Source organism: Anser cygnoides, chromosome 2, assembly GCF_040182565.1.
Source record: "Anser cygnoides isolate HZ-2024a breed goose chromosome 2, Taihu_goose_T2T_genome, whole genome shotgun sequence".
In the NCBI taxonomy this organism is placed as follows: domain Eukaryota; kingdom Metazoa; phylum Chordata; class Aves; order Anseriformes; family Anatidae; genus Anser; species Anser cygnoides.
In genome coordinates this window covers 53,093,252-53,117,895 of record NC_089874.1, presented here as the reverse complement: position 1 = coordinate 53,117,895, position 24,644 = coordinate 53,093,252, and the positions used below count along the sequence as shown (strand labels likewise).

Below are 24,644 nucleotides of genomic sequence, written 5' to 3'. Positions count from 1 at the left end.
AAGTTATCCTCAGCCTTTTCATGATGTTAATCTCATATTCAGGGGAGTCAAATGGTTTCCTTTTGGCCCCTGTTTCTCCCTAAATTTCATGTTCTCTCAGATCTCCTTGACAGACTTCAAGAACCTGGAGGTTTCTTACTGTCAGCCTCCCACAGAGGGAGCTGACCTAACTAATGGGAAGTGAGAGAATTGTCAGGGCTTCTTCCATGTAAGTAGGCCAGTTGTTTCTACTCTTGTCCTCCTTTTCTTACTCCACAAGGCAGTGTCTCTGCTCCCGTGACGGCCTTGTAACTTGGGAAACTGCCTTTTCTCCGGATCTGCAAATACAGGCGTGGAGACAGTTGTCCTAAGGATAATGTAAGGAGAACAAGTTAGTTATTGACTAGTAGACAGAGTTCACTGAGCACGTTTTCACCACCTTGCATTCACATGCCCTGGTTGCAGAAGGACAGAGCTCCTAGAATCAGATTCAGAGTTCACACTTCAAAGCTTTGCATATAGCTTACAGTGCAAAGTAATTCTCTGTGGGAACACATTTTGCTTCTGACTGGTTTGTCTTGTTATGTCACAGGAAACGTCTACATATGTGTAAAATGAAAAGTTAGCGCATATACCTAAATTCTATTTAAATTTCTTCCTGAGAAGTGCAGGGGAGGTGAGCAGAGCCAGTAGATTTTCACAGAGGTCTTGCTTAACAAAAAGATGAGTTCCCTTGTCAGTTCTTCAGTGACTGCAGATAGTAGTGAAGCAGAAAGCATTATTTGCTTGGGTTTCAGCAGTGTTTAGAAAAGCAAAGGTTTTGGTATGCCTCCTGCCCTTCAGCCCCTGCTGTCTTATAAAGCTTGCCTTTCTTTTCATAGAGAATCTCTCTGCCCAAAAGGATGTGCCTAGTTTTATAAGAGATTTTTAATATTATGAGGTAAAAAACACGTATTTTTAATAAATTTATCTGGCACTTGAAAGGAACAGTTGCAAAAATAAACAACATAGAGCTAAAAACTACAAAATTATTTCAGGGCACCTGAAAAAAAATCCTTGTGTCATTTGCTGCAAGTAGGCAGTTTGCTTGTTTTTGAGTTCACACTATGCTTGTTGAATTTAACCACTTGCTCGGTGGGGTGGTGAGGGAGGGAAATGGGGTGGGCAGCCCTCCCTGGAAGCCGAGTAAGAGGAGGGATACTGGGCAAGAGGGACAAGTTCTTGATTTTCCTGTATGGGTGTGTTTCAGCTGAGCATTTCCCTGCATATTCAGTCCACTGGAGTAACCCTTCTCAACTTGGAAATCATTTCTCACCCTGTATTAATCAAAGGATACGTCAGCGTCGTACCTAAACACTAAAGAAAAGGTATGAATCGAGGGTATGCTCTAGCTCCACGCTGTGGTCCTGCCTGTTGGATGTCTGCGGAAGCCCTGTAACAGGGCAGTGACTGCCATAAAATGAGGTGCCTCAATCATATCTCATCTCAGAGCTGCCTGTCCCCTACTCCAAAGGTATAGTTAGAACAGCAAGGTCTGGGCTGAGATGTATTATTAAGCTTCCCCCCACTCCCTCCAATTCCAGTTGTCTTTTAAGCCTGGAGATAGAGCCACACCAGGCGCTTCACTGGTTTGGGTTGAAAGGAATAAAGCTGCCTTTTAACATTTCCGAAAAAGGGCAGCTGACAACTTGAGGCAGGACAGGAGAAGCAGTAGAAACCGAGAAATGAAAACAGCATGCACATTTTTTTCTCATGACAAGGACAGGTTGGTGACCTCCTCTGTTGCAGAGGCAGCTTCCTGTGTTGGCTGCTGGTATGGTTTTGCCCTCTCAGTTTTTAAAGCGATTGTGATTCCAATGTCTGGAATCACTGCAATTCTAGGTACATTACCAAAACACTTGGTCAGAAGTCAACAAATTGTGTCACTTTGGGCACACAGTCAAAAGGAAAAAAAAAAACTAAAACCAACTGCATAATTTATTCTGTGCCATGCTCTGAAGCTATCTGTGAGCACAGCTAGTAGAAAATAAATTCGTTTAACCAAACCTTGACTTTTTCCCATACAATCTTCTGTTGAAAATGCCTGCTTACTTTAAGAAAGAGCAGGAGGACAACTTCACTGTCTCCTCTTTGTGTGCATGCAATATGGTCCTCTCAGTACGACCTTACGAATTACTCTTTTTGCAGCTATAAATTCTTACCTGTTACCCGGTCCTCAGAAGAACCGAGCAACTCCATATCTGCATGTGTTATACCTGAGCTCAAGAGCAAGGCAAGCTGTTTAGTTTGATATTTTTTTTCCAGCAGCTCATCAGGTGGTGCTGGTGTGTGGGAAGCTACGTGTGCTGTCCAGCTGGGGAGCTGGCCCCCTTTGCTCAAGGTCACCTCCGAGCCCATGAGGTGTCCTGCGTCCTCTGCTGCCACGTGAAGTACTGTCATCATGTCACCGATGTGCCAGCTCTTCTTCCCATCCTGAGGGTTTGGGGCTGTGCTTACTGTGTGGGGGACAAGGGACACCACTGCTCTGTGAGCTTACAACTGGCATGTCTCTTGTCCCAGGAGGTCAGGGGGAAGGGTGACAGTAACCTGTCTCTTCCTCGTGTCTGAGTATGGAGAGGTGGCTGAGGATGAGCCCTAGGCTGAGGGTGTTGTGCTGGCTGTTCCTGGGCTGGATATTTGTCATTTGGTGAAAATTCATCAGCATTTTAGTTACGGAAGACTTGTGCCAGCTCGGCCCGTTTTCTTTTTACAGGCTAGTTCTTCACACACCTAGTGAACAGGCAGTTGGTAGAAGTTAAAAATGTATGTAGAGCTGTTGCTGGTGAAAAAAGCCTACTCCTGGCAACATCACCAACTGACCTATGCTATCAGCAGGATCTTCTGTGGAGGAAAATACCCATACCCTTAATACTTGCAGGTCCCAAGAAGATAAGTTGCACTGGCACTCCAGTAACGTACTGTCAAAGCCATCAGCCCTGACCCATAAACCAGATTTCTGAGCACCCCAAGCACAGCTGTTCTGCTGGGGTAGCAGGCTGTCTTCTCACTGTCCTCTGGTGAGGCTGTGTTTCTTTCATACAGCACTGTTCTGCGTGGGTATTTGACAGCTCATTTTCAGCAGCTCATTTCCAACATCCCAGGAAGTATTTCAAATTATAAACACAGGAGAAAGTATCAGTAGAGAAGAAATACAGATATTTGTGGAAGACATGTGATTGTGTTTTCTTTGGAGATGGTCGGCTGTGCCAGGATGTTGTAATGACTTGCATTTTGTTTTATTCATAGAGCAGGATGACTGTAAGTCAGCTTACCACTTTTCTCTGTGTCTGTCTGAGACAAATCCACGTGTTTTGAGATCATCATCATGAATGTTCAGTAGAGAGCGCACCATCCCACTCACTTTTTTACTGTAAAATAAAAAGCTCTTTAGGTTTATACCTACTATTCTTTCAAAACAGTTTAACTCGATTTATTTCACTCCACCACAAAATACCTTATAATAAAGTTTTAGTATCTTTTAGCTGAAGGGAGTAATGAAGATTTCAAGCCTGGTTTGCCAGAGAGTGACTTGCATACCGAGTCTGAATTGTAGAACAATAGGGTTACTTAAACAGAAAAAGATGCGATCCTGATTTTCTTGCAGCTATTCTGAGAAAAGCTTGTCTGCACGCAAAATATTAAATAGCTCTGTGTTTTTGCACTGACATCTAATTTCTGTCATTGCTTATGTAATAAATCTATATATGTTAGACTAGAGATGCTTTTTTTCAAGTAGTAACTTCATGAAGCTATCACAAATGACTTTTGAGGGTGGAATCCTCCTTTGAAATAGTTGCCCTTGAACAAAACTATCCTTAGCCCATGAACTGAGGGGTGTCGTACTTGTCAACTTCAGATAATATATTTATACCCGTTGTGTAAAAAAACTTTTTTTTTTTTTCAGCATTGGTTATGTTACATATCAGTATCTATTCTGCTTGTGAAACTGTTTCTCTTGCATATAAAAATACATTTTTGTGTATAGGAGAATGGATAATCTGCATGCACAATAAGTGAAATGAATAAAGACATTTTACTGAGAGTTACGCTCTGGTTTTAGGAAGTTTGTTACAAAACCTGTTTTTATTTTACACCTGTGGCTAGCAATTATTTTTCAGGATATTTCTTTTTTATTAGTTGAAAAACTGAATCAGGGTAGTGACAAATTTTTTTTCGTCATAGGCTAATTCTGGTTCCGTACGGAGAAATATAATGAAACTGAGTTTTACGCTAACTTGGTGTTTACATTTGCTGTTAATGGTGTTTTGTTTGTGAGATGCGAGAGGGCATTTCAGGGGTCGTGCTATTACTTTTTTACCCAGCTACCTCATAAATTAATTAGTAATTTTAGTTAATGCCAGAGTGGCTTGGTCATTTTGTAAGTATTTCAAGTAGCTGCTGGGATGACACAGCAACGTTAGTAATTAACTATGCCAACCTTTACTCTTACTCTGGCTGTTAACTCAACCGAAAATTCCCTGTGATGTTGTGCTTTGGCATGTACCACCTCAGAGACTCCCAGATTCCCCCACCCCTGAGCTGTAAAAGTGTCAGTTAAGAACAGCCAAAAATTTATCCGGACCCTCTCTGTTTTGTGCTTTGTATTACTGTTATTGAAGAAGACAGCAAATGGGGAGGGCTTAGTTTCTGCCGTGACTGGCATTGTGTGACATTCCCTACTTGTGTTTTTTATTTATTGTTGGCTCTGAAAGGAAATCAATCAATCTGGGTTAAGAGATTCAGGGATTTCAGCTGGATAGCAATTTTAGCACGACTCATAACACTTCACAAAATTAGCTTGCCAAGAAAATGTGCTTCTATAAAACTCTGAAGTACCTGGGCTCGAGGTGCAGCTGGAGGAGAAATCATTTTGATAGCAGAGCTCATAACAGTCCAGCTCAGGACCTTTGGTGACGGCGAGGGAAAGAATCATCGGTATTGATCATCCCAAGTCCTTATAGCTCTGGCACGGTGCCACGCCACCTTCAGCTCCGCGTTGCTGCAGCAGTCCTGGATAGGCACAGAGGCAGGGGCAGGCACACAACTGAAGGTGGGAGCAGGGGAACAGCCAGCTGCCCACCCAGCATCAGTAAGCGATTGTCCTGCATATAAATACGGGGATCACAGTCTAGGTTTTGCTACGCTTGGAGTGGAATGCTTGGAATAAGATCACCTTAACATTTTCCAGAAAATGATAAGTCTTAAGAAACATTCATGATGTTTCTCAATAATTCTGTGATGTTTTGGGGAAACTAAATTTGCTGTAAGCAGTTTTGCACGTTTCTGCAGTCACATTCTAGCTTCCGTGCAGAGAGATACGCAGTAGGAGACTGGATAAAGATACCATGCGATGTTTGCAGCTGAAGTTTCCAGAATTTATCCGCATTTTAATAGACTAATCTAGTTTTCTTAATTCAGAAGAACAGCTCCCCTAGATATGAGCAGGATTAATCATAAATCTGAAAAGATGATTAGCCTTTATGTGCAGTTGTTTCTCCTGACTGGTGGAGACTATTGCAGTGAAGCCTGGTTCAGTTTTATTGTGCCAGCAAGGAGAAAGTACCAACCAGATGCTGTTACTGTCCGCTTCCCTGCTCTACTTCTGGACCTCCCACCCTACCATTTTCCCCACACCAGCTTGAGTGACTTCCTTCATCCTCCCTGTAGCACCACTCTCCTCCTTGAGCTGATTGTCCTTCTGCTGTTGAACTGCTGCGGTGCTGGCCGCAGGAGCTGAGCGGGGAGGTTTTTCTTGCTGCGCTTCATCTGTTGCCTAACAAGTACCTGGGCGATGGAGGCAGAGTAGCAAAGGTAGGAGATGCAGAAAAAGGAGCTGGAACGGAGGGTGGGAGTGAGAAGAGAAGAGAGGTAGTGGAAAAGTGGTGGAGGCTTTAAATATTTCCTACTGGAACAGGAGGTGGGGTATAAAAACCTAACCACTGAAGGGCTCTCCTTTTCTAATTGTGAACTTAGACACAGAATTCAGAATTTTCACCACTGCTCTGCAGCCTAAAAAGTAGCTCTGAACCCCAAGTGCTTCTTAAGTACTGCCTAGGATTGGTTGCTGCCGAGGATAAAGGTCTGCTACTGGCAAGGAGTGCTCTGCTAGCTCAAGTGGCGGTGTGGGTGAGACAGCTCTAGGTTGCCTAATCCTACTGATGAATCCTGTAGGGATCAACATGATTCCACATATTGGGACGGCTGTATTTTTCCCAGATGCTATTCTCTCCCTGCACAGGTACAAAATTATAGCAATGTCAAATAGACTGATAAAATCTGTGCTTATTTCAAGGGGAAAATAGTATGTGCCGTTAAATAAAGCTGCATCATAGAGGTGCCAGTAAGCTGAATTAAAGTGCCATGAGCTTCCTGCCTTTTCCTTAAATTCACCTGATGCAGTATAATTGTCTGAAAATAGATAAAAGCTCAGTTCTGAGCTTCTGTAAACTCCTGAAGAAATGCCTGTACCTCAGTCCTCCCAGTAAAGTACCGAAGGCAAAATGCCAGCAATAATTGCACAAAGCACAAAGTAAATTTATTTCATCATAAAAATAAAATTAGAGATTAGCATCTGTGCTTGTTTCTCCCTGTTTTTCTGCACCCGCTGCACTCGGACATATCTGTCCTTCATATCTGCGGGTGTGGTACGTTTCCTACAGCAGGAAAAGTTCCTGAGCATTTGGTGTCATGTGGCACCACCATACCTTCTCCTGCTTCTTCGCGGGCGTGAATCACACCTGCAGGATTAGGGAAGAGAATTGCAGAATTTCCCACCCCTCTTGCACACAAGCTCAGCTTAGAGTCGAAATGTAGCATTGCCACAGTGAGCTGAGCACAAGCACTCGGTACTTGACATTACACCGCTGCTTGGGAGTTTGGAGTTTTGCTCGTGAAGAAATCACTTTGCTTTTAGACCACGTTTTTCACATCTGGAGATAAGCAGAAGGAGCAGGGCTGCAGACATCGCCTGCCGGTAGGTCGGCTGCTGCACAAACTGCTATCCTGAAGCAGGTTAAATGGCAAGTGGGGTCTCACCTCTGATGCTTTATCTCCTTCACTTTTATCTTGTCAGGGCTCAGATGGGAGTTAAAAGCGGCACGGGTATCCAAGTAAGAACACAGGGTATGCACTGGCAGGAACGTGACAGGGTGTAAGCAATCACCTGCAGTTGAATTGAGCCTCGGATGGGAAGTAGGAAGTGCTGTGCTCAAGCTTCCTGTATAAATAAATGCAGCTTTCCCACAGCTACTGCATGCAAGCTGTGGCGTGCTTTTAAGATATAATGGCAGCATGCTCTTAATAGCAGGGAGGGGATTATTTATCAGAGTGGCAAAGGGACCGGGAGGCAAGTCCTGCTGCAGTCCTAAAAAGTGCACAGCTGTCAGATAGACGGAGAGGAGGAAGGGTGTGCGAGAGAGATCTGCCTCTGCCTCTGATTGCAAGCTACAGTGGTTGTGACATTATGATTCTTGGGAGCGCTGAAGTGTGAGTGAAGCTATTGAAAAGTCAAACAGCTGGGAGTGAAGACTACTCTGCTTTCAAGGTATGTTGGAATATAGCTTTCTGCCTCTTTTTTTCCTTAACAAAAATAATGAAGGAACAGAAAACCGACATTTGCTTAGAACAGAAGAAAACAGAAAAGGTCTAGTTAGCAGAAAAGGTAAGGAATAGAATGATCGAAGAGCTGGAATAAATATTATTTGTGGTTTGGCTAAAACTGAACTGTGTGGTGCATAGGACTGAGGCAAAAAGGCAATCTTGGAGTCTGGACGATTAAAGGCACAGAAAATGAAATGAAGTACTTCCCAGAAGGGTGAAATTACTTCTAACAGTGTAACTTTTAAAGGAATATCTGTACGAGCAGGTTGAAAATGCTGCAGTATTAGGGCATGTAGCTGTGTGGGAAGCAGTTGCTAAGATGGCATACTGTGTCATACCGGCTGTAGCTTAAATACAAGAACTCACTCACTTCATGCTGAAGACACATTAGATTAGGTTGGAGGGAGCCTGAGTTTAAAATTCAGGTTTCCTCCTGGTTTAAAACTGTTCCTTATGTCACAGTATGGTACGGCTGCTGTCATGAAGGGAATAATACACTTATCTGTATTTTAATGTACAGGTATAAACTGTTCAGGGTCTAGGGTTATGAAGTTTAGGTAAACACATACTAAATATGCAATAGATTTGTTTTCTAGTATGCATTAGTTTTTCTGTTTCTTTTTCTTTTGCACTAAAGAGAAAATAGCCTTTATTGGTATGTTTGTACTGCTTTCTCTTTTCCAGTGGTAGGCTTTCCCAGTACAAAGCTGCTTCGGTAATGAAGATATTTCACTCAGGCTTATTATAAGGCTCTGTATTTTCTGTAATAAAAAGGCACTCTGCTTCCTAACTCCGTATGGCTATACCAAATATGCGCCTTGTAGAGAGTACTGTAAGTAGTAAAATATTTAGGATGACGATAGTTAAGGAAACATTACAGGGTGACTTCCTATCCTCTGTAAAAACAGCGAATGCTTTTAAGAAGTACATTGGAGCAGAGAGAGAGGCTGTGACTGAAATACCCTGGTGCCGCTTTAGAGCTGGCTGTGAGCAGGCACGGTAACGTGATCTGTTTTGCTGCCCTCAGCCTGAAGGGCAAGGGGTCTTTGTTAAGGGCAAGCACAGGGTCTGGAATAGCAATTTTGCTGGAAACAGAAGTTTCAAAACCCCATCCTTAAATATTTCCCCAAACAAATGTATTGGCCTGATTCTCCTCCTGTTTAGGGCTTGTCCACGCCTGAAAATGTGAGTGGGTGTATGGGTTGTTGTCACAGCATGAAAGTGGCTGAAGCCCTTCTCACAGTGAGCATTGGAAAAAATACAGCACGCTGGAAAGGGGATGGCTGTAGTGATGATACTGAAAGCGATGCTTTACGTTATGGATTAGGGAGAATGTGTTTGCAGAACATCTAGAGCTGTGGTGAAGTGGGAAGTATTCCTTCAGAAGAAGCTGGAGCTATTCCAGAGCCAAGCCAGTATGATGAGAATCAGACTCCTTTTCTGCCAGGCTTCTTACTGTCTGGTGGGGGTATTTAACACACGGCGCTGTCGACTTATATAAGGACATGGAAACCTCCCTACGCTTCGTGTAGGAACAGCATTTGGCGACTTGCTTGTTTCTGTTCCCCATGTCACACTGTATCCTGTGCGCTCCTCACTGACAGGCACTCTTCTTTCCTGCATATGGTGACATTTTGTTGATTTTGCCTGTGCAGTGCTGTACTTTGGAGCAGAAGTTAATAATATAAATAGCCAGCGATATGGAGTTGTTCCTCTTTAGCTAGGTTCTTGGATTACACTATTCTCTAAATGCTTCATAAGCTTTGTAAAAACAAATACGCAATGTGGAAGTGGCTATCTGACCTTCCTCTTCTGTTGGAGGGGGAAAGTATGTACTTGACCTTATTAACATCTTCAGTTTAAAATGCAACTATGGAAAGCAGCAAGTCGCTTTACAGCAGAACAAGCAGCACTAATACTTAACCTGGTTCCCTGTTCATTAGTATACTGGTGATAATATCTGTCATAGGAGTCCTGTGCCTATAATCTGCCTGGTCCAGACATTGCAGTGCCTTTTAGTAGTGTCAGCCAGTGAAGTGTGTTGCTTGAATGTGTAGTTTAAAGAAACTGCGACAGACTTGCTGACCCTCTTTGTGAGTGGGGAGTTTTCTTGAATATGTGTGAAACTGCACGATGCCGATAGATCCTACATATCAGATCCATAAATATCTCCTGGGCTGGTAGTATTGTGAAATCTGAGACTGTAATTACAGCTCCAGGCCTATGATCACAAGCACATGTGAACAAAATACCGAGGCAGGCTGCCAGTGTCGCTGTGAACCAAGTCCATCGGACCTCCTGGCACACAGCAGAGGAGACATTGCCTCCAGCTTGGTGAGGCTGGATCTGCCCTTCTCCTCTGCGTGCTCACGGGGAGGTGGGTACAGTTCCCTTCTCGCCCCGTGCCAAAGGCTGGCCCGGTGTAATGCACTGCGCAAACTCCCTTTGTTACACAACAGCCAGGAATAACCGTATAATCACTCCACCTCAAAATTAATCTTCTTTTTGCTTGTGAAGGGGAACGTTGAACGAACCAAAAAGGAACAGATCGTAAGCGAAAGACAGCAGAGACACTGAGGTCTGCCTCCATCGTGTTGTATTTCTGCCGAAGTTGAGCTCCGGTGCTCGACTGCGAGCCTTCTAACCTGACAGAGAGAAGTACAGGTCGGAGGGCCATCATACACTGCACGTTTACCCAGTGTTGGACAAATATTTACAGAGGTGCTTGTGCCAAATAGCATTGTGCTGATCAGTAAGAAAATAGTGTTCAGTAATCTTTTTCTGGCTCGTAAACGTTTTCAACTTGGTGGGAACTGAGTGGGCATTACATTCATGAAGTAGATCATTACTAGCCGATATTAAAATGCTCTTTAAAAAAATAAAAAAGATAGCATCTCAAATTGTACTTCCTACTGAAGTGGGACTTTTCCAACTCCTAGTCTTCCAGGGAGGAGCAGAGGTGCTGAGTGAAAAGTTCAAGGCTTGATAGCATGACAAGGTTAACTGCATTGCAAACACACTTTCAAATAAAAAATGTAGCTGTATAAAATAATATTTCATTGATGCTGTTTCCTAGATCTCTTTGTATGTGTAGATGCTAGCACACAATGACGTGTTCCCCATTTCTGGTTCCTCTTATTCTATTTTAATACAGAAAAGAGATGGGTTGCCCAAGGTCTGGGTGTTTTTTGCTGTATTTCTAGGGGAATCTGCTCAGGCTCCACAGTAAAATCCATTGTTTAAGCACCCCTATGCTTAAACACAGATTGGTGTCAGATGGTGTTTTGGTTGGAAATGTCATCTGACTCTTTGAATGTCCCTCGTGCCCACAAGTGCAGTTTTGGCTTTGGTGGAGTTCGGACCATGCATCCATGGGACCTGTGAGCATCCTTGTGCCTCAGGTTTTACCTGGTTGAGATCTCTGCAGTCCCAGCCAGCACCAGACACAGCAATTTGGGCTGCTGGAGGCTGGCTCTTGCTACAGAATAGCTAACCTCCCTCCAGTGAGGCAGTCTCAGGCACGCCGTAGTCAAGGGACTGTCTGTTTAAATTATGCTTGTGTAAAACCTAATGAGAAATTCTGTACCCTTCTGACAGACTTCAAAACCCATAAACAAGGGCAGATAAGTGAGACAGGGTGGGACTGAAGCGTGGCTCCAGAACTGGGACTTGATAAGAGTGTGCTTTGATTTTGGTCTGGAGCTGTTACCAGTGAAGAAGAAGAAGTCACGATGTGCTGGTCATGAAAACCTTGGCCAATGTATTACTGTGGAAAACTCCAGCTTGTGTGGGGGGTGTTGTGCATGCTAGAGCACGTCTCTTGTATGGGGTTTCTTCCTGTGCACTAGAGCTTGTTGTAGATGCAGCAGTCATGGAGAGTTGTTCTACATGCTTTTTGCCTGACGGAGAGACAAGAGATGCTGATTAGGAGACAGAGTACAGAATTACTTTTTACTGGAAGGGGAAAAAAAAAAACATTTTACCATCATGCACATGTTCCTCCCCTTTAATTGAGAACATTACTATTTATTTGTGTCTGTTGCAAGCTTTTCTGGCTTTCACTTTGCTGTAATAATGAGGAGAGAAGGGAAAATACAAGACACGAGTCATTCAAAGCATGGACGCTGTCTGGGTGTCTAACAGCAGCTTTGATGTTCATGGTAGATTATACAAAATGTTGTATCCCCAGTCTTCCAGCGAGTAAATGCGCAGATCTGAGAACCTTTATGTGCTCTGTCTGTTTGCAAAAAGGAAAAAACATTGCAATAGAAGAGCTATCTCCCTGCGTTCAGGGGCTGAAACAGGTCCTTCATGGCTATGTTTACTTGCACTTTTATGTATTATATATTACTGTGGCTTAGAGGAGAATTCCTTGCTCATGAATATATAGCCAGAAATCATTCAAAACTGAATGCTCTAAAGCCCTGTGTACATAGAAGGAAAAACACATTTCACGACAGCTAGCATACAGGCTAATTATTTGCATGCAAAGAAAATTCCAGCATTAACTAGAGGCTGTGACGTGCAGGCTGACACTGGTTACGTCTGAGCTGTAGATGGGAATGATCATGTGTTCTGTCTCTGCTTAATTTTGGAAGCATTTTGATGGGTGGAGGTGGGGAGAAGATGAAGGAAAAATAGCTGGTGTTTCCCTGTCCTGTCCCATCCCCTTCCCCAAAAGGAAAAGTTACAAAGATGTCAGTGGGGAAAACTAGCTGAGCTTGTGGGCTGTCTGCTGGTGCACTCACTTGAAGCTTTCTCAAGCAGCGGGCTGTCGGCTAATCACTGGTCCTGGAGCCTTTCCCAGTGGAGTTTTCCCAGTATACGGCTAAGATAACATGCACAGGGCCAGCAATGACTTGCTTGGTGAAGATTTGCACAACTGGGAGGATGCAATCTTGCACCCTCCTGACCTCTTCGCAGTTGTACCGATGAGTTCGGTGGTGGGGAGTCTCCATCACGCTCTCCAGGGAGGATTTGTGGGAAAGAAAATCATAGCCTTTGCCTGAAGTGGAGTAAAAGTCATATGTATACATATAATTTAGCTGATGCTACTTTAAGGACATGTGTTTTTTGGACTGGTCAATGTTTTCATTGCAAATACCCAAGCAGCATACATGGCTTGACCATTTTCAGCCCCCTCGTTGACTTAGCTTCCCGCATTTTGACGTGATGGGCCAACGAATGAAGGAAAAAAGCACTTGTGGGGAGAGGAGTAGACCAGGAGTTGAGAATTCTTGCTGTAGCTCTTTTTCCTCATTACTTAACAGAGATGACAAAATGCCTCTTTGAGGGGTGTTGGTTCTCGTGGTCATAATTAAGAGACCAGCCTCCAGAAAGATATCCTTAGAAACGCTTTTGTGAGATCATCATGCTATAGTATAGCAAGGCTATGAGGTCCTTCGGTACTGTGCTCTAGATGCTATTTTTTCTGAGTGTTTGGGAGGTTTTGGAAGGGCAGCTTCCTTTAACTAATCCTGGTGTCTATGCACACATAAGCAGGCCCACTTGGAGCCCTTGGAAGCGTTCCCATTGGCAGGGTTCGATTTTATAGCCAGGATCATGCACGGACCAACCAGTCGTTAACAGATACTAAGGCTGAGATCTTCTGTGTTTCCAGCTTTCTGTCTCCTTTGAAATTATTTCTGTAATGAAGGTTGAAATTTGGAATTGGAATGAGGGAATGCAAGCCTCTAGTTCCATGTGCTGTGCATTTCTGTGTTATTATATACATTGTAGTAGCATGTGGATTTCTTAGAAGAAGCTAACTGGGTTCCCTGTGCTTGACACTGCGGTGGCAAAAACCTCCTTACATCCTGAAACAGAGACAGAGAGGAGATGTGGAAAGGTAGGTGGGAGAGGTTGGGGCAGCAAAGAGACAACATTGCATTGCACAATAGGCAGTGTCATCGCTGAGCTGTTCAGAAAAAAAGTGGGAATACATAGGTGATTTAAAAATACATTACATTTAATCAAGAGTCTAGGACTAATTGTAGTTGAAGCTGTTATCGTTACTCCAGGAGAGTTTGTGGCTTCGGTTGGGTGGGGCGCACCTGAAGGCTGGTAGAGGTGCTCAGTGTTCACTTCCTGGTGGCTGGGGTGGGCACCAGGGGGCAGCTCCCCAGGGCATCCCCAGAAGGGTGCAGAGGGGCAGCAGGCAGGGTGGAGGGAAGTGCCAGCAGCAGGTCCCCTCCAGCAGCTCTCCCCATCGTGCTGGGCTCGTCGCTCTTCCCATGGGCAGGATGGAGAAGAGGCTGAAGAAACGTGGATGTTGAGAGAACAAGCAGAGTGAAGCCCCGACAGGCATTGCCCTGGGAGTTTGTTTCCCTTTCTTGCCTTTGCAGATCTGGCTGGGGCTGGGACTCATTCAGCGCTCGGCTGTCCTTTCCTCATTTGAGGACCTTACAGACGAGTTTAGGGATACATTGCAATTAGTTTCATAGCCAGCTGTGAGAAGCAGTGGCAGTTGCTTCAATAAATGCAAGTTAGTTTCAAAACAAGCTGCTCATTTCAGGGTCCAAACCTCTGCTATTGCTTCTTAATGACTCTGTATTATTTCTTATTGAGCTCTAGCACTGTCAGTAGTTACTCATGGTGTTTGCGTAATGCAAAGTGTTGTATTAGCTACAGTGACTTCCCCCAGGTCTCATCTTCAGACTTGACTCTCAGTCGTACCCCAGGGTCACCCCTCCCAACTTTCTAAGTCATTGAGACTTGTTTGGATCAAAGGCATTTTTCAATATTTTGCCTTTTTTATCCAGATTACCTTGAACAGCATGTTTCATCTATAGTAATGGGCAGCATATTTGACTGAAAGATTAGATAAGGGCAAACTAAACCACCGTACTTGTTAGTTTTATTCACTGAGCAGTCACACAAAAATTGTTGTAAAAGGAAAATGAACTTGTTCTTTAATTTCGGTTGATGTAAATACAAAATTGTGTGAAAGTGCTTCTTGATGCTTGCAGGAAACAGGACTGTAGGACCACAGTCTTGCAAGTTTGCAGATTTCTTGGCCTGGCAGAATGAAAGGACAGAGATGTTAAAGGCATCGTCTTATTGCAAGCTCTGAAAAAAAAATTACTCAGATAATCTCTTCTAAAAATAAACAACTAAACAGGTGTTGTTTTTTTCTATATATGGTGTTCAGTTAATTTCGTTAGTATACAGTGCTTTTACAGAAGTCAGTGGAGGATCTCTTTCATTGTTTTGGTCAGCTCGGTTGGTTTTTGGTTTCTGGAAAGTTCTGCATGCTTATCTTGGCACTTAGAAGTGTTTTGCTGTCACGTTCGAGGCCTGGCTCTGGGTCGTGTCTCTGCTTGCCTTGGACTGCTTGCCTTGCAGTCAGGACGCTGCTCTGAAGAAGGAACCATCTGCAGCCAGAGGAGCCCGATGGCCCAGTTAGTGTCTTCTGAGAAGAGAACATGCTCTGAGCAAACAGATGAGGTTGGCCCCTCTGTCAAATACAGTGCCACTGCTTTCACTTTAACAACATGAGTTTACAAATACCTTCCAGAAATCCTTGACATTGGAACAGGCCAATGTCACAAATATGTTCTGAAAATATCCTATCTAAACTATAAACAATCTAGTTCAAGGAGTTGACATATCCCAAGGTTTTGTTATCCGATTAGCAAAAACAAACATTTTTTTTCTATGTCAAAGGCAAATTGTTACATTTCACTTCCTATTCCTGTTTTGGCTGAGACAGCTAGCTGAGTTATCATCAACCCACTTGACATCCCAAGGGTTTAATTCCTTTTTACTTACTATGCTGCAGTTACCAAAACCCTTCATGTGATCAAAAAGGAAGACCTATCATTTGCTTTTGTCATTAATGTCATGAAGAGTGGGGTTTTTTTTAGTAGTGGTATATTACCTCTTGTCAACAGGAAGTTAAAAATAAAGTACACCAAACTAGTTAGGATGGAAATTCCTCGTAGCTTAGCATTGGCAGGCATTGCATAGTATCATTAAGAAAAGGGAGTGTTATTTAGATAAGCTTTAGAGTCTAATCTCACCTTGGTAACTAATACTTGAAATTCCAGTTGGTACAATTTTGTTGTTTGGATGTGTTGTGGAAATATTTGGAAATGTTTGATGTCAAAATACGCTGGTGCTATCATCTAGCTGCAGTTTGCCTGTTCTACTGCATTTTGTGCTGATAACTTCTTACAGCTCTGTGACTGCCAGGATGAACCTAAAACTTTAGGAGAATCCAGTTAGTGACCATCTGCAGGACTGGAGCACCACCACACTGCTCGGGCAGAGCAAGCTTGGTTCATCTGGCTCGTCCCCAGCGTGATGCCCGCAGGACCTGCGGGCAGTAGATCTGCTGACGTTGACAGAGCTGATCCCGAGCATCGGGATGTCCCAGTTCAAGCCCGGTTCCAGCAGAACTGGCTGAAGGTGGTGGCTTCTGCAATACAACGATCTGACGGCCTCCCATGCAGAAAGGCTTATTTATGTTTGTCCTCATGGAGTCGGTCAATACTGCTGTGGTGTGGCTGCTGTCAGTGCTGAGGAGAGATGAAGACCATGCTTGGATTGTGCACTGCAGTTTAGCATCAGGGTGCATTGTTTCTTTTTCAGTCTTTGTAAGTAAGTGATTGGAAAATGTTCTTCCTAGCTGCCTGTCAGCTAGGAGTAACAGCAATTATTTCAACGTTAGCTGTTGGATTCCCTTTTCTTGGACTCCTCAGCTTTTTAGGAATGGAAGGGGGAAAACCCCACATTTTTCCCCCTACCTTATTCTAAAGCAGTATTACAAGGAAACATAAAGAATTCCCACAATTGCAATGAGTCACATCTATTTTGGAAAAAAACAGAGGTTTGTTATATTCAATTAATATCCACAATCATCTTGCAAAAGAATTCCCTGAGGACATACCGATGTAGGGTTGCTAAAAGTTACAGTGAAAAACTGTTATAAAATCTCCATGTTATTCTTACTGTGCAGTTTTACAGTACAGAATTACAGTAAAGATGCAGTGTTACCCAGCAAGTATGCCCATAAAGAGTTGTGGAGTGTCATGATTTACATGTGCCCTAATGACAGTTTGATTTATTAGAATGATTTGAAATTACTGGGTTCATGTGGGATTTGGGAAGTTGTTCAATGTGTGCTTTAGTTGTCCTAAAATGCTAGTATAAAAATACCTGGCAGGAAGCTGGATGATATTCTTAATTAGTGCAGCCTGTCCCTTACTTTTTTTGTGTCTGTGCAAGAGGCTTCCTGATTGCTACATTCTTTTCCAAAATATTTTATATATTTATTTCTTGGTTGCTAGCATGATATAAAAATACTCTGTACGGCTAGTGCTTCTTGAACAGCAGCTCAAGGGCTTGTTTTTTCCCACCTTTCCAATGAAAACAAGTGAGAGAAATTGCCTTCAGTGTGTTCTCATGTACCAGACAGCACATTTACTTCGGCTGCTTGTTCTTTAAAGAAGTTTTCTTAAAATACAATTTTTACAGTGCATGAAGTATTACGCATCTATTTTTCTTAAGCTCTGCTCAGACAGAACAGCTATTGATATACTTTCTGATACTTCAGCTTGGTGGCGTATTATGGTAGTCCAAAAATGGGTTTTCCTTAGACATGTATGTAATCAAGTCATTGGTTTGCTTGCATTAAGGCACAGGTGTAATACAGTAATTCTGAATGTATTAAAATGTATTTTAAATTAGACCTTTCATTCGTGGTTGCTTTTTTGGACAGCAGAATTTCGAAAAATCTAAGTACTTGTGTAACTTGTTAATAATCCCATCATAATAAAGCAAAATACTTAGGCTTTGATACACAGGAACACTTAAGCATATGATTAAGTGTCCTCCTTGAAGATGAAGGCTTTCCTGAACGGGAGCTTTAATCATATGTTTTACAGCCTTACTGAACCAGTACTTCGTAAGTAATGCTGTATAGACGAGATTGGCAGCTCTGTGTAGGCAGTGCATATCAAAAGAAGAAATTAATGCATTGTGGTTTAGTGGCGAGTCTATTAGACCACAGAAATAATAGCCTGCTTGATTCACACCAATACCTTGTGCAGAACCGTTGAGTTTAAAAAACCTGCCTTAAATGTGGATTTTGAGTAAGAGCAGAAGAAGGATGTGGAGCTGTTAGAGCAGGTCCAGAGGAGGGCCACGAAGATGCTCAGAGGGCTGGAGCACCTCTCCTGTGAAGAAAGGCTGAGAGAGCTGGGGATGTTCAGCTTGGAAAAGAGAAGGCTCCGGGGTGACCTCATTGCAGCTTTTCAGTAAAGGGGGCTTATAAAAATGATGGACAGCAACTTTTTGCTTGGGCAAATGTTTTTTTTTTTTGCTTGGGCAAAATGATAGGACAAGGGGGAATGGTTTAAAACTGAAACAGGGTACGTTTAGATTAGACATAAGGAATAAATTCTTCACTCAGAGGGTGGTGAGGCACTGGCACAGGTTGCCCAGAGAAGCTGTGGATGCCCCATCCCTGGAGGTGTTCAAGGCCAGGCTGGTTGGGGCTTTGGGCAGCCTGGTCTGGTGGGAGGTGTCCCTGCCCATGGCAGGGGGTTGGCACTGGGTGGTCTTTATGGTCTTTAAGGTCCCTTCCAACCCATTCATTCCAAGCCATTCTGTGATTCTATGATTTGAATAACTTTGTCTTGGGAGAACTGGGCCAGCTAAGGACTTGTAACCAAAGCTGGTAAAGAGGATAGAGTTTTGTTGAAGCTGATCTTAGAAACACATAGGTTTCTGACATCTGTCTTCATGTGTCCTAATTTCACATCTTGGTTTATATCTTCTGTGATCTGACCCCATTACCTTAATACCACTCTGTTATATTTTTGACATATTTCTGTAATTACTCTTTTTCTCCAGGGGCCTGATTTTTAGGATTGGTTTTGCATGCTTGTATTTTTCAGGAATTACTATTATTATTAAGGGGCGAACCTTAGTTACAGGAAACAACCAAATGCTGAGTTGAACAATGTCAAAACAGGTTTTTATATGGCATTGAAGTCATTTTGTAATGGGTGGAGTACTTCAAAAATCTCTAGGGCATGAGAAACAATTACAGCACTTGCAAATTCTTCTTTAGTAAAGCTTAGTGATTACCTGGTACACTAAATGGGAACTTCAGGCAGGTGCTGTCAGTAGTTCTGATACTAAAAGTTTTTTTTTTTTTTTGTAAAATGGGGAAGTGCTATGTTACGTGTTAGGGCGACACATGACCGTACACCTAATCCCAGACCTCTTCATGATCCCATGTTCATGCAGGTCCATGCCTGGGTGCTGGTCGATTGCAAGCCAAGGGAGGATGTTGGGGTAGAGGGGACATGAGGGCTTACCCGGTCCCACAGGATGGGCCACCTGCCCGAAAAACACATGAAGGGCCCTTTTTATCCTGTGAATGTTTCTTGTTTGTACGCTTTTGCACATTTCTTGACTTCCTTTAAACTCAGCGTTGAGCTGAAAGCGTGGAACTACTAACTCCAGCAGAATTGTTTGTAAACAGGAGGCTCGACGTCGCTTCTCTAAGAACTCTGTTGTTATTGGATGCAGCGTGTGAGAAATGAAAGGATGACTTATGGTGCTGAATGTAATCCATTCATACTCCTCCAGCATCAGTGCAGAAGGCTTTCATGATTTTATGTGATCTTTCTAAGAGGCGAAAGTCACACCCAGATACTTTTTTTAGCTAAATACAGTGAGTTGATTGCAGGCACTCAGACAATGTTCTTCTGATGTTGCAGCTCAGCAGACTGCCTGGCTTGTTTGCTCTGTCACATACACAGAGCAACTTTTGTTCTTTGAGCCCAGTAATCTGGGTTTGAGGCACCTGGGCAGACTTAAGCGAGCCTTTGTATGACTGTGACAAGGATGTTACCTTACAGTGTGTGCTCACAGGGGAAAGTTTCAGCCCTTGCTTGCATCAGTTTTTAACACCTCTGTGGAGCTGTGCTGGCTTGACCCTGGCTGGCTGCCCAATGCCCACCCAGCTGTGCTCTCACTCCCCCTCCTCAACAGGACACGGGGGGGACGTCAGAGGGAAAACTCACTGGGTTGAGATAAAGGCAAGGAGATCGCTTGCCACATGCCAGCACGGGCAAAACAGACTCTACTTGGGGAAAATTAGTTTCTTGCAAATTAGAATAGATTTGGATGGTGAGAAACTGATCCCAAAATTAACGCAATGCCTCCCCGGCCTCCCATTTTTCCTAGGGTCAACTTCAGTCCTTCATTCCCAGCTCCTCCACCTCTTCCCACAAGTGGTACAGGGTACAGGTTCTGCTCTGACCTCGGTGCTTGCCGGGTTGCTTCTCATGCTTTTTTTACCTTCTGAAATACACACCTGAGGATGCAATTTGAAGTGTCTATCCTGCAGATGTGTGAGGTGAATACCTTCATGGGATCTCATGGTATAGGCCCTGGAAGACCTTCCCCGGGGGTTGTGTCTGCTGAGTCTGTCCCGGCTCTTGATCTGGAGGCCACAAAACGTGACAAATGCTATAACCTGTTCTGCTCTGTACCCACAGGAGTAAACATAGCCAATTCAGCATACCTGTGGTGGTTAATAGTTTCCACTTCAGGACACTAATAGCAAGATGTGCAACAGTACCTGTCCAGGAGTAGGTACAGTGGATATTTGCTGTAGGGAAGTAGTTTTCAAAGCCAGACGCTGGTGGTCCGTGGTGTCAGGAGGCCCTGAAGGCAGACGGGTTCTATACACCTTCCTCCTGTGCTTTTGCTGTTGTGTTTTTCTTACTTTGCTCAAAACCTCTGATGCTTTCGTGTTAGTGTTTCTGTATTTACTTATCCTCCTGCCCCTCCTGAGTCCTTTCTCGCTCACTTTGACCATGCCTGTATGTTTTCTTGCTTATGGAGAGACATTTCAGTTCTACGTGAAAGCTTTGTCACCTCCCTAAGGCAAAGCAAAAGAGCCTGCAGGCAGCTGAAGGAAACAGAAGGGTGGACAGGTCTGAGCGCTCAGCAAACTGCTCCTGGTGACTGTGCAGTTTACCCCCTCCCAGGACTGACCCCATCCAGCTTGCTCTCATTTGTTCAGGCTTTTTCATCATGCCTTATCCTAGAACATTGACACCACTAGCGTCAGAGCCGGGGAAGGATGAATGTCCTCAACAGGTCCTCTTCCTTATAAGCCTTGCAGCACACAATTTGCGGAAATACATCCCATTTCCTGGAAATTCCATGTAATGTAAAAGGAACACGGTCTGTGTGTGTGTGTGAATGTGAGTATGTGGCTGATAGATGCAAGTAAAAAGACTTGGATCTTGGGCCCTTAGACAGGAGTGTTTATGCTCATTGGGGCCAGTTTGGCCAGTTTGACCCAGTTTGACTGATTTATGCTGGTACAGAATTTAGTCTTATGTGTTCCTCTGGGTTAGAGCATCCCTAACATGTGTTTATCCTTGTTATACAACATCTCATGCAGCCTTTGTTGTTGTTCAGTGGAGGTTTTTGTGCAAAATTATGTGCTGTATTTGGGTTTCCATGAGGCATATATCACTTTATATGGGATTCTGTCATAATTGGGGTATTTGTGTTTGTGAGTAAGAAAAAGAAGAAAAGGAAGATCTTAGTGCTTACAGATGTATCCTGTCTATATGAGGTTCCCAGAAACTTTCCATTTACTTTTATTTCAGGTCATTTTTGTTAATATAATCAGATGTGGAATGCTGTCCTCTTTGTCCCCAACTCATTCTTCAGTGACTCCTTCTTCCCCTGCAGGACGCATACATCTAAGATATTTTGTTTTCAGCCTAAAGTCTTGGCAACTTGTAATTACAGTAGGAATTTTAATCCACTGTAAAGAGAGCTAATGGATGTATAATTAACTAATGACAGTCTGTGGGACAAGGCCAGGCAAAGTGAAAGCCATAAAAATGTGGAGCGGATGAGTTTGAAGTTCACAGCTGCTCCGCAGTGGATGGAAAAGTCAGTTCTGCCAGGGGTAGTAAAGTTGAGTAGATGGTTTGAGAGCTCAGGAGAGGACAATGGGCCTTGAGGCGTTGGGAGAGAAGGAGTAGAGGGTGAGAGCTGGAAGAAGACAAGTAAATTTCTCTCCCCATCACTTCCACCACCTGAAACATGGGATTGAACCTCCTTCCTCCCCCTCTACTCTGCCCTGGTCAGGCCTCACCTGGTGTACTGTGTCCAGTTCTGGGCTCCCCAGTACAAAAAAGACAGGGATCTCCTGGAAAGAGTCCAGTGGAGGGCCACAAAAATGATATGGGGCCTGGAGCATCTTCCCTGTGAGGAAAGGCTGAGAGACCTGGATCTGTTCAGCCTGGAGAAAAGAAGACTGAGAGGGGATCTTATTAATGTTTACAAATATCTTAAGTATGGGAGACAGAGGGATTTGGCCAACCTTTTTTTGTGGTTTGTGTGGACAGGACAAGGGGCAATGGCCACAAACTGGAGTACAGGAAGTTCCACACCAACATGCGAAAGAACTTCTTCACGGTGAGGGTGACGGAGCACTGGGACAGGCTGCCCAGGGAGGTTGTGGAGTCTCCTTCTCTGGAGATATTCAAGGCCCGTCTGGACGCCTACCTGGGCAGCCTGCTCTAGGGAACCTGCTTTGGCAGGGGGGTTTGACCCGATGATCTCTTGAGGTCCCTTCCAACCCCTACAATTCTGTGATTCTGTGATTCCTAGGCCCAGTTTCTCTTGCCACTGGATGGGGCTATCCCTCTCCATGACCATTAACTCTTCTTCCTGCATGCTTTCCTTGGCACTGGCAGCACAAGTAGCTATTCTGGTGGGCATAAGCAGAGACCAGTTGGTTGGGTTGCTCCAGGAAAAGGAGCGGGCCGTGCACGCTCTCCCTCTTTGATGGACAGATTTTCAGGTACTAACAGGGTGGCTTTACCTGTGCCAGCCTGACCTGGAGAACTGCTTATGGACAAGCCAGCTCCTCAGGGGGCATGGAGAGAGAACTGCTTGTAGTAGCCATGGTGCCTCCTTCGGGTGCTGTGCCCATGGGGCTGTGGTCATGGCTGCTCTGTTTGCTGAACCCCTCTTGGGGTGAACGAGGTTGTGGTGAGGTGAGGCAGCCCAGCCTGCACGGGGGGCAGGATTCTCTGGTTGGCCAGGTTTGCGTGGTGCTGTCTGCTGGGTGCGCTGCTCATGGAGGTGAGTAGCTTACCTGTACGGATGCAGCTGATGTTGAAAAGCATACCTGAGTAAACGCGTTATAATCCTGCTAAATATTGAGATAATGTCTAGCATGTTCTAAATAACAGGTAGTTCTTGATCTGCCGTAGCATTTCCAGTGACTCACTCCCTTTTCCCCCTGTTGCAGTAATTACAGAAGAGTGTTGCAGTTTCTGACTCAGAGGGAGGCTTCGCTCCAAGGCTCCTGGCCCTGCAGGCAGCCCAGCTCAGCAGCCATATGGGGCGAGTTGTGGGGGTCTGCGTGGCAGCTGGCGGGGACTGAGCCAAGAATAATGCAGGCGTGGCATATGTTTTGAACAAGAGATAGCAAGCCATTAACGGGAGAATTTCCTTGCGGCTAACCCGAAGCAAGTTGGTTGCCAGAATCTTGGCTATGACTTTTGTGTCTCTCAGACTGGGTGCTTAAAGGAAAGACATCCGAAGGGACAGGTGACACCTTCTCTGTCAGGCTGGGCTAGGAAAATACAGACTGAAAAAGAGCGTAAGTGTGCTCCACCCAGGCTTGTTGTGGTTTCACAGCTTTTGAAGAGAAATGGTCTTCTTGCAGACACAAGGGAAACCAGACATGAGTCTCAAGGGGTAGGCATGGAGATGGGGCTCAACCGTATGACATATAGTGAGATGGGAGCTGTGGGGCAAATTTCACATGTGCTGTCCCCTCTTGCTTCATGAACACCATAATTTCTCCTTCTGGGGAGAAATTCAGCAGGTACTGAAGCCAATGCATAGTGTGCACACTGACTGGGTGCAGCTGCCATGGCTGGTCGGGGAGCAGCAGAACACCAGCAGTGACACGCTGCCAAACGTGACCTGACAGCCCTGCCATGAGGACACTTAGGGCTGCAGGGGAGGGAAGCACGAGTGGACCAAAGGGATCTCCTGTTTGCCTCGTGAGATGTCAGATCTCACAGGCACGTGAATGGGTCTTGATCCTCTGCAGTTTTCATAGTTGTGTAGCCTCCATTTGTAATGAGGCTTTTTAGATTTAGTAGTGCTGTGCTCTCACTTTGTGCTGGTGCAAGTGTCCGTGTGCAGCTGGCCACCGTGTCTCTCCTTATAAGAAATGTGTGTGAAGGTCCTCTTGGCATCAGCAAAGTATATTCAGAAGCAAGTATTCAGGCCATGCTTTTTGGAGATGGCGATAGATTTTCCTGTGCCCTAAATACTGCACCAAAACCCACTGTCTATTTTGAGGTGAACAAAATCTGCAAACTTCCTTACTGTTGTTTCAGTTTAAGCACGAGATCATTTTCTTTAATTTCTCTTTCAGTGTAAGTGGGTAAGAATGGGGATCTTGAATTTTTTAATGGTTATGGTGCGGTGTTTTCAAATGCTCAGAAAAGGTCAGAAAACATATGTATGAGCATGGTATCTCCACATATAATGGAATCAGATTCCAATCCATTGCTCCTTCTCAAGGGAGAGACATTTCTTCCCCAAGCACTGGTGTGACATAATGTGTGGTAGAAACATGACTATTTTGAGTATCCCTATGTCAAAGTGCTAGTGCACTTAGTTTACGGTTCACAAACCTCATTTATATGCCTAAGAGCCCTGTGATATAGATTGAAGAGTTGCATGCCAGTGAGTGGGATACCAAAAAAACACAGACCTGAGCAGGCAGCTATCCATCATAGTCAAGGGAATGCAGAAAGAGAACTATTCATGAAACACTCTTACTCCTTTGGGTTTAAGTTTCAGCCCCATATCATGTAGGACATGCGATGTGAAAGGCTTTCCTGGGTTTAGATGCCTTTGCTCCCCATCTTGGTAGGGACTGCTAGCTCACTGTCTCAGTGACAACTCAAGGAGAAGGTACGGTTTGTGGTACCTGCCACTTATATTAGAGG

The 24,644-nt window shown here is 44.2% G+C and overlaps 1 protein-coding gene across 4 annotated transcripts in view; it reads left to right on the top strand.

Moving 5' to 3' along the window:
* RNF144B (ring finger protein 144B) overlaps positions 1-24,644 on the top strand; it is a 91,210-nt gene that overhangs the window by 25,404 nt on the left and 41,162 nt on the right. The window contains exon 1 of one of the 4 annotated variants that reach the window (XM_013190280.3): positions 5,809-5,829. The exons of 1 other annotated variant lie outside the window; for it this stretch is intronic. The gene's annotated coding sequence lies outside the window, so the exon portion shown is untranslated. Of the gene's footprint in view, positions 1-5,808; positions 5,830-6,673; positions 6,992-7,261; positions 7,562-24,644 lie in introns of those variants that run through there. 2 more of the 4 variants (XM_048058084.2, XM_013190279.3) reach the window with 2 other exon arrangements.